We start from the raw sequence: 9,563 nt of genomic DNA, 5'->3' as shown, positions 1-9,563 counted from the left end.
CCGGGTCTTCCTTAGAGCCAAGGCCTCTGGTCCTGGGCTTGGAGCCGCTGAGCTCTGAGAATTTATTGTAAACATCAGTATCGCCAAAAGCCACAACTAGTGCTGAGCCTGGGAAATGGGTGGGTGGGTGGGTTTTTTGTTTTAATTCTGCAAATAGCATGGCTTCCTTCCATGTATTTACTTCTCAGGGGCTCTGGATTGCCCAGCTGGTCCCTCTCTTTATAGGTGAACATGTGCCCGTTTCGTTAAAGCGAAGGCTTGGTAGAGTGCAGGTGTGAGCTTCCTGCTTGCTAGTCCTCTCGGATTCCTCCTTGCAACCGAAGTGGGCGTGTTACTTTGATAGCCATGTGAAGTAACCTTAACTTTGCCTTGGGATATTTATAACAAAACATGCAGAATTATTGCACCATAAAAGCCTGCTTCACTGATTCTTGCTGATTAAAACTTTTTTTTTTTTTAATAAAAGACTAATGTAATATAAAAACAAAAGACCCAATAGCTGGACTCGGAAACAGCCAAGCTGGAGCCAGGGCCGCTCCCCAGCCCTTTGATACAAACTGAGCTGGGGAAGCCACAGGCTTGGTGGCCCCTACCCTGGGGTGCTTCGTGCCTGGCCTCCCTGCCTGCTCCAAGCTGGGCTCAGAATGAATGGCCTGGGAGGGACAGGCTTTTCTTTCTGCCACGCTGGAGGCCAGTGCCAAGTTTTGCTTTAGGAAAAATGAAGGCAGAGAAATCCCTGGTATTAGGTGAGGCAAACGGACGGAGACAGTTTTAATTGATGCTAGGACCCTGGAGAAGTTCGCAGGGATTGGCAGGGTCCCTTCTTCGTCCTTCCCTCGTGCCCATTTACTAGGCACATCCTCAAGGGCGCTGTGAAATCAGGCCCTGTGCGCTTTCTTCTCCCAGCTTTTGGCCAGAACCGAACTGACTCCGCCAAGCCCTGAGTATAGATGTGAAGTGTCCCAGTAGCCACACTGAGCATCACTCCTCATTTTCTTGGGGTGCTATGGTGAGCTTTCCCACAACCTCTCCTCTTTGGGGCGTGGTCTTTGGGGCTGTCATCAGCCTATGAGCACTGTCATCTCTCATTGCCCTCCCTTCTTTCCCCTCTCATCGGCCCATACACATGTTCATCCGTGTAAGAGCAAGAAACTTCCCTCGGGTGGAAAACCTGTGTGTGTGGTGGGGCTTCCTTATTTCTGAGAGACTAAAGAAGATTGCCACACGTGCTCCCAAGGCCTGTCTGACTCGATACCCGGGCCAGTCCCCCGTTCTGGGTGACTCTCACCAACCGTGTGTGATGAAAGTTGTATTAGTTAGCTTTTTGTCACGGTGACAGAATGCCTGACATAAACAATGTAAAGGAGGAAAGATTAACTTTGATTCATACCATGGATGGCTGGTTCCGTATTCTTTAGGCCTGTGGTGAGACAGAAACATGGTGGCGGGGCGGGGCTGAGGAAAGCTGCTCACCTCATGGTGGAGAGGAGGCAGAGAGAGAGAGCGGAAGGGGCTGGAGAATCATATACTCCTCCAGGGCTGTCGTCAGCGACCTCCCAGCTAGGTGCTACCTTCTGCAGCTTCCAGCACTTCCAGTAGTCGATTCAATTATGAACCTATCATGAATTAATCTATTGATGCGGGTAGAATCCTCACGGTCTGATCACCTCCAAACGCTGCTGTACTGGGGACAAGGCTTTAACGTTTGAGCCATTTGGAGGATATTTTATTCTGTTTCTTAGTTTTTTTTTCTTTTTTCGGTACCAAAGATTGAACTCAGGATCTTGCGCTTGCCAGACAGGTGCTGGCTGAATCCCTGGCCTTCGAGGATATTTTAGATCCAGACTACAGTAACAGTGAAGGGAACAAAAGGATCGTGACCGTACTCAACACCTGTTCTTACTTGCCTTTGGAGTCTCCACATGGCCTGCCTTGTTCCCATATCCTTCTCTCTCTACTAAAAATAATCATCCTGAGTCGTGTGTTCACCATTCCTTTGCTTCCCTGTCTATTTTATCACACATATTGGTTTCTCTAATTAGAATATGCAGTCTGCATGTTGGGGGCTTTACCTGATGGAATAATCCAGTACATAATCATATGCAAATTCCTTCTTTCTGCCATCATCAGGCTCCTGAGGAATCACTTGGACTGCAACTGTGAGACGTTTGTTTCAGTGTAGCCTTGAGTCCCGTTGAATGGAGATCTTGATTCTGGTGGACATTTGTTTGTTGTTGTTGTTGTTTTGTTTTCACACAAATTTATTACAGGCTCTGCTGTGTATATTATGGAACACATAGAATGTAGAATGTGAAGCCAAGTTTTAACCCATTACAACATAGTCTTGTATCATCATTATTTAGATTTACTCACATGCTTAGCACACATTTTGCTCATCATTCCTTCTTGCATATCAGCTCTTCCATGTGAGATTGGTCTCCTTCTGCTTGAAGTGTAACCCTTTTATGGGTGTTGCTAAGGATTAAATGGACGATCTTAAGCATGCTAAGCATGTGCTGTACCACTGAGCTGCACCTCCAGCCCCTATAGTTTATAACCTTTAAATTCTCCTTTGTGAGAGTGTTTTGGAGGACATTCACCTAGCTTTTCATTGTCCAAAAATGCTTATTTTGTTCTAATTGTGAAAAAGTTTTTTAGTATGAATACACATTAGGCAGGTGATCATACTCTCAGTACGTAAGACATTGCTCCACTCTTGCCTGGTTTCCTGGGTTGCTGTTGAGAAATTACCTGTCAAGCTAATCTAATTACAGTATTGTTCCTGTAGGTAACCTACCTTTTTGGTTTGGCTGCTTTAAGATCCTCCCCAAGCTTATTTTATTTTTTGGTGTTTGTTTAATTGGGATGGATCTGGGTGTGTAGGATGATTATTTTAATCTTTGCTTTATGCTCATTGAGCTTTTTTAGGCTCTCTGAATCTATGAATTGGTGTCTTCTATCAGTTCTGGACATATTGCATCTTATATGATATTCCTCATTCTTTCTTTAATCCCTCTCTTTCTGGAATGCCAATTACACATACAGTAAACTTTCTCATGATTTTGCTCATTCATATCTCCTCAAATGTTATCCACATTTTGTATTTCCTTGACTTTCTGTGATACATTCTACCTAGTTCTTTAGCACTAATTTCTAATTTACTAATTCTCTTTTTAACTATGTCCCATCTGCTGTTAAACACAACTACTGAGCTTTACATTTTAATTATTGTTTTGTCATTGCTGGGACACAGAACCTAGAATCCACAGTTTAAAGGAGGAGAGGTTGAATTTAGCTCAAGGCTTCAGAAGATTAAGCCCATGGGTGGGTGGCTCCAGAGCAGAAACACTGAACCCAGGGCCTCATAATGTTCAGGAAGTGCTCAACTTGAGGTTTCTCCTGCCTCAGCTCAGACTCGAGTAGGCAAGTTCCTGTACCACTTGTAGCAGGATTTAATGACTATTTCCCACTTGCATGGAAGACAGAACCCACTGGCTGGGGCTCTACTTTATGCAGGGATCTTCTAGTAGACATCCTATCTCTATTGCATCCTACTTTCTTTGCTCCGCAAGACAGTGAAAAATCAAAGTTCAGGCTCTTTGTCCTAATTTTTCTCTTTGCTGAGACAAAATACCAGACACCCAAAGTTAAAGGAGGAAACATTTATTTCAGCTCATAGTTTGTAGAGGTTTTAGGTCATAGGTGGCTCCAAGGAAGTGTGGCATGGCAGAGAGGCATCATGGAGGAGAAACCGTCCATGGCAAATCGGTGGGACACAGTCAAGCAGCAAACAGCAGTAGCAAGCCTGCCTTTCCTTTTTCCCTGTGTAGTCCATCCAGGCTATAAACCTATTGATTCATGCCACCCACACAGGGTGGGGCTTCTACTGTCCACACCCAGAACTATGCTAATTCCAAACAGTGGACTAACTTAGTACCACACCCCTTAATCCCAGTGTCACACACCCTAGAGCCGCTTATGAGTACATGAGACTTTGGGGGACGTCTAAATACAAGCCATAACAGAAGGTATAAATCAGCCTTAGAATTCTGCACGTCTCTCTGGGGTTTCACTCTTATGTTCACTTAGTTTTCAGTCACTTCTCACTCTTCTCAGCAAACTCATCAATGCTTTTTTAAGGCCAGCCTTGGTAATGGACAGGTCAGGGTATCTTTTCCATCCTACTTCCAGAAGTAAAAAATAAAAGTCCTTCCCAACAATGTTACTACATTAGCTGCGTCTTCCCAGTACGCTTAATTTGTGCTAGACAAATTCCCAAAGTTTCTAATTTCAGGGAAGGCTTCCTGGCTGCCTTATAGCTCCATTTCTTTTAGAGACACCCACAGGTCTGCTGCTATTTCATACCCCGCCCTCATGGCCTTGACCTCTGACCTGCTTTCAGAGGCTCCTTTCCTCCATTTCACAGCAGAGTGAGACAGTCAGGTAAGATTCTCCCAGAGTCCCTCCCCTCTCATACAGAGCCTCTCTGTCCTATTTTCCTTCCTGTGTCGCTTTCCCTTAAGACTCACTTGGAGAATTGGCCTTCCTTTCCAAAGCCAACTCCTCTGTCTTTGCTATGGATTCCATCCTTACAGCCAGATGCTGCCTACCCCACATGATTCTCCACATCTTTTGCCAGCCATATTCTTGCTAATCTCTCAAGACTGACTGCAGTATTTTCTCTCCCATGGTGCCTTTGAGGTACCCCCTCCCGCCTCCCACATTTCCTCTCTGAACTCTCCTAGCACTGTCTTACTAAAAGGAACATTGACCCAGGATTGCAGGACTGCCAGTTCTCCTAGTAGGTTGTGAGCTCCCTACAGAAGGTGCTGATTTGTTTTATCCTTACTCTTTCTTTCTGTGCTGATCACAACACTGCGCCCAGTGGCTCATTGTACATGTGACTGAATTAGTAAATGAATCCTTTCTTACCTTCTTTAGAAGTCAATCTCTTTTCCACAACTCCTTTTCCTATTCAGTCTTTGTCTTTATCAGAGCCTTCCCTTCCAGAGTTAGACACAGTCAAGTACAATAGAGCTTGAAAAAGAAAAGTACTTTTGCTTGACCCTGCTAATTCCTTTTCTTATCTTTTCCCTTCTAAATACCTTAAACATGTGGTCTATGACTTTTGTCTTCTTTCTTTATTCTGAGTCTTCCTTTAACCTCCTGCAGTCTGACCTGCATGCTCACTTCTCTGTGGAGACTCCTCTCTCAGAAATCAGAGTTCCTTCCAATTTCCAGGACATCTCTTCAGCTTCAAGCCACAAGATGCTGCAAGTGCCCCGTGCTGGGAAGCCATCTCTGCCCTGCAACCCTGCTGCACCCAGCTGTCCTCCTGCCCTCCGCTGGCTGTCCCTTCATGCCATTCCCTCACCCAGGCCCCGCTCACCTACAGCTTTCCTCCGTACTGAGGGATCTGCCATCTTTGTGGAGATAACTCACAATGAGTTATCAGTGAGTTATGAGTGGGATGCTTCTCACATCTTGATTCTCCCGCTCACCTCTAATCTCTACTAAAGTCAAAAATCTCATGACCCTAAATCCTCCCCTGATGTTTTCATTTGGTCTCCTTGCGGTGACTCTTAGGTTTTTTTACATCTGTGTCTTCCATCATCAGCTAGGCCATCTTGGCTCAAAAACCTGTTCGATCTCTGCCACTCTTTGAGTCCCCTCTCCCTCCCACACTGCCAGGTTGGTCCTGCCCCCTGGGTTCTCTTTCCATTCCAGTCAGGCTCGGGACTCAGTCCCTGGGCCAGTTCCAACCTCTGCCCCTGCCTGTGTCCTGGTGCCTTTCTTGGTCACCTTGTACCTTATTGCCCTGTAGTCCCAACATTTCCCCAAGGATGTGATGGAGGCCTTAGGAAGGAGTATGGGTTTTGGAATTAGATAAACCAGGTTTTGGATTCCAGCTCCTCTACTTACTGGCTGGGTGGTGTCTGTTTTCACAGTGTCTGTGAGAGCAGCAGGACTCATCTCAGAGGGTTTCCGTGAGTACTCATTGAGGTGATATGATACGTTTATCTTTATAGGTGCAAGTTTAGTTTTTACAAGTGATTAAGCACTTTCAGAGTGACTAAGTGATTTTTTCCAAGTCCACAGTGTATGAAGCAGAGCAAGATTTTTCACACATCTCACAGGACAAAGTGAGCACAGTAGAAGCTTTGAATTGGTCCATATTAATTCACAAGTTCGTATTTTTAACGTCAGAAGTAAGTCTCCAGGCACCTTGTTCTTCAGGGCCAGGAGAAGACGCTGACTAAGATGTGGTGGGAGCAACTCCAGGGGCCGAGCCGTGGAAGGTAAGGCAGGGTGGGGTTGGAGTGGAGACCTGCAGTCACGGAGAGGAGAGACGATGGTGGCCAAAGGGTCCCCTACTGGGAGGTGAGAAAGGACTGGGAGCTCAGACTGTGTTTTTATGCTATGGGTGGGTCTTTTTCTGTCCAGGGATGGTCGCTCTTCACACTCTTCAGGAATTTGGGCATGGTGGGATTTTCTCTGGCCACGCTGAAGCATGTTTTCTGAGGTTGCAACCCGTTACTTGGAAGTCATAAACCTCGTCCTTAAAAAATGATAGTAAATGCTTTGAAAAGTCCTATCTGATGACAGAAAGCACCAAAATAAGACTGGGATCCCTGCTTGTGCCTCAGTCCTGGATAGGGGCAGTTGGGACAAGCATCCAGTGACTCAGGGACGAGAGTTCGCACAGAAGCCCCTTCGCTTGACACTAGGATGGCGCAGTGAGAACGCTCAGGAGCAGATATAAAGGGACACACTTGACCCTTGACACAACCGATGCTTTGCTGCTTGGGCTCATGTCAGAACTGTTTCACTCAACCTGGTTGCATGTGACACTGTGACCCAACCCAGTCACCTGTGTGAACCCTGCGTCTGGGTGCTGTGCCCTCTCCCCTGTCACCAGATTGCCAGAGCAGTGGCTCAAGGCAGCCACCACAGCTGGTGCCACAGGACACAAGTCCCCGGGTGAGTCAGGAAAGTCCTCTGAGCTAGGCTTACGGTGCCAGCGGCACAGTGGGCAGAGGGAACCAGCACTGGGTCTCTGCAGGGCCTGGCTGAACAGCTCTGTGGTGGCTTAGGTACTCGTGCCAGCACTCAGAGCCACAGGGTCCCTGAACAAGGTGTGGCCTGCCCTGGGGAGACAGCCACTCCTACACTCAGACTTCCCAGGGCCCTGCATGATGTGCCCCTGGATTTGTCTCCTTTTGTGCTCAATGAGAAGGGAGTAACAGGAGGCGGGACCCCGCTCTCATTCTGCCCGGCAATACTTTAAGCCAGATACCAGAGGCGAGGCAGAACAGCGCCGGGCACCAGGCACCTTCTCCCTTTGACTCCCAAAGGTTGCCCGCAACCCTGAGCATAATCAAGGCTGAGGGGCCGGGATTCAGCTCAGTGCTTCAGTTGCCTGCCTCACAAGCGGGAGGACCTGAGTTCGATCCCCGATAAAAAAAAAAAAAAAAAAAAAAAAAAGAAGAAGAAAGAAAGAAAGAAAAGCATGAAAAGCATAACCAAGGCGGAGTAGTGTTGCCACAGCTACACAGCTAGCAAGGGGCAGAGCCGGGCTTTACACCAGGCTGAGTGCTTTTGGAACTTACGTGTGTTAAAGCACTGCACTTGACCCAAGCATCAAAAGCTTCTGAGGGGCCGTGAGAGCTGAAAGTGCTATGCTTCTTGCTTTATTTTTATCTACGTATTTATATCTTTATTTATTTTTGGCAGTCTTGGAGATTGAAAAGCTACAGTTGTAGCCTTTTTTGTTTTGTTTTGTTTTTTTGGTACCAGGGATCAAAGTTGGGACCTTGCGCTTGCGAAGCAGGTGGCAGAACCACTGAGCGAAATCCCCAGCCCCTGTAGCCCTTTGTTACTGTTTTACAGATAGAGGCTCACCAAGTCCCTAGTCCTGGGCTTGAATCTGTGCGGTGCTCCTGCTTCGGCCTCCCTGAGTGCTGGAATTCGTCTCGTACCACCACGCTTCGGCCTGCTTCTCTCTTCCTCCTCAAAGCCCTCAGTAAACACCTGGTTTTGTTGTCTCCATTTGGGGCAGTGATGGTTTCTGAAAGAGCAGAGTTGCTGACGGGCGCAAGCACAAGGCACTTAGGGTGGTTACGTGTCAGCCGGGTACGGTGAGAGGGAGAGAGGGCAGGTGACGAGGTACCGAACTTCCAGCTTCTCTCCGTTCCTCCTCCATCCCGCTGCGCCCCCTGCCTTCCTTCTCTTTGCTCCTCTCTCCTTTTCTTCCTGTATCCTTTCTTTCTTTCTCGCAGCATCGAGCTGGCCGTGCACTGTGCCATCGCTGTGCCAGGCCCGTTTCCAGGCACTGAAGACCCCGCAGCAAATAGAGTAGATCAAGCCTCTCTCTGGTAGTTAGAGAAGAGCTCCAGGAAAGACTCTGGCGATGGCTGCTCATTCCCTAGACTTGATCAGCACAGGCGGCATCCAGGTATCAAATTATCCTTGTGCGCCCAGCATAGATGTCCCAGTGCTGTATCTCAACAAAACAGATGAATAACTAGGACTCTCCCCCGACAAGGCTGGTACAAAATGAGCGGGTACGAGCACAGCCACAACCTGTTCACCTTTCACATAGAAATTGGAAATTTTGGGGTGATCTTAGTATCTTTCAGCTGCCCTAAGTTCTCTATAGAGTTCTGTGTGGAGATGAGACAGTTTCTTCCAGAAAAATCACTCTCTGCATTTAGAAAACTGGGCTCTGGGGAGGTTGGAACTAAGCTCAGTATAGTGGCACAACCCTGTAATCTCAGTACATAAGAGGCTGAGGCAGGAGGATCCCAACTTGGAGCTTGATCTGGGCAATTCAGCAACTTAGTAAGACCTGTCTCAAAATAAAAAAATTAAGATCTGGGGGCTGGAGATTTAGCTCAGTGGTGTGGCTGCCTGCCTTGCAAGCACACAGTCCTGAAAAAAAATTAAGGTCTGAGGTTGTAGCTTAGTGGGCAGCCTCTGTGTTCAAACCCTAGTACTTCAGGGGGGAAAAAAAAAAGTAAAGGTTGGAGCTGGAATGGGGATTAAAAAATCATTAAGTCCGGTGTTCTAAAAAGTTCTACAGAGTGGCTCTTGGGGCAAAGGAGACGGAATTGCTGTCCCAGGAGAAGATTTAGACTTAGCATGAAGCTGCCAGATGCAGGGGAAATTTCTGTGAAATAAATCTTTTGTGATTTAAGAATGGATGTAATTTTCTACATGCTTTTCATAACATAGCTGTTTGTTTTAATATAAAAATTATCCCCCCAAGACCACAAATATATGATTCCATTTGTATGAAATGCCCAGAATAGGCAAATCTGGAGAGACAGAAAGTAGATTAGTGGCCGCCAGGGGTTGGGAAGGCTGGAAGGGAAATGGGAGGGGGCGGCTGAAGGGTACGGGCTTCTTCCTTTTAGGGGTGTGATCTCAAACTGTCTGTGGTGATGGTTGCACAACTCTGAAACATACTAAAAGCCACTTAATAGTATGCACTGAATGGCTGGATTACATTGGATGTGAATTATACCCCATAAAGCTGTTTTAAAAATGAAAAATTATTCCTC

The sequence above is a fragment of the Fukomys damarensis genome, unplaced genomic scaffold (assembly GCF_012274545.1).
Source record: "Fukomys damarensis isolate Sample0158 unplaced genomic scaffold, DMR_v1.0_HiC HiC_scaffold_30, whole genome shotgun sequence".
Lineage (NCBI taxonomy): Eukaryota > Metazoa > Chordata > Mammalia > Rodentia > Bathyergidae > Fukomys > Fukomys damarensis.
The sequence above is the reverse complement of the archived record's forward strand: the minus strand, read 5'-3'. Positions refer to the sequence as shown.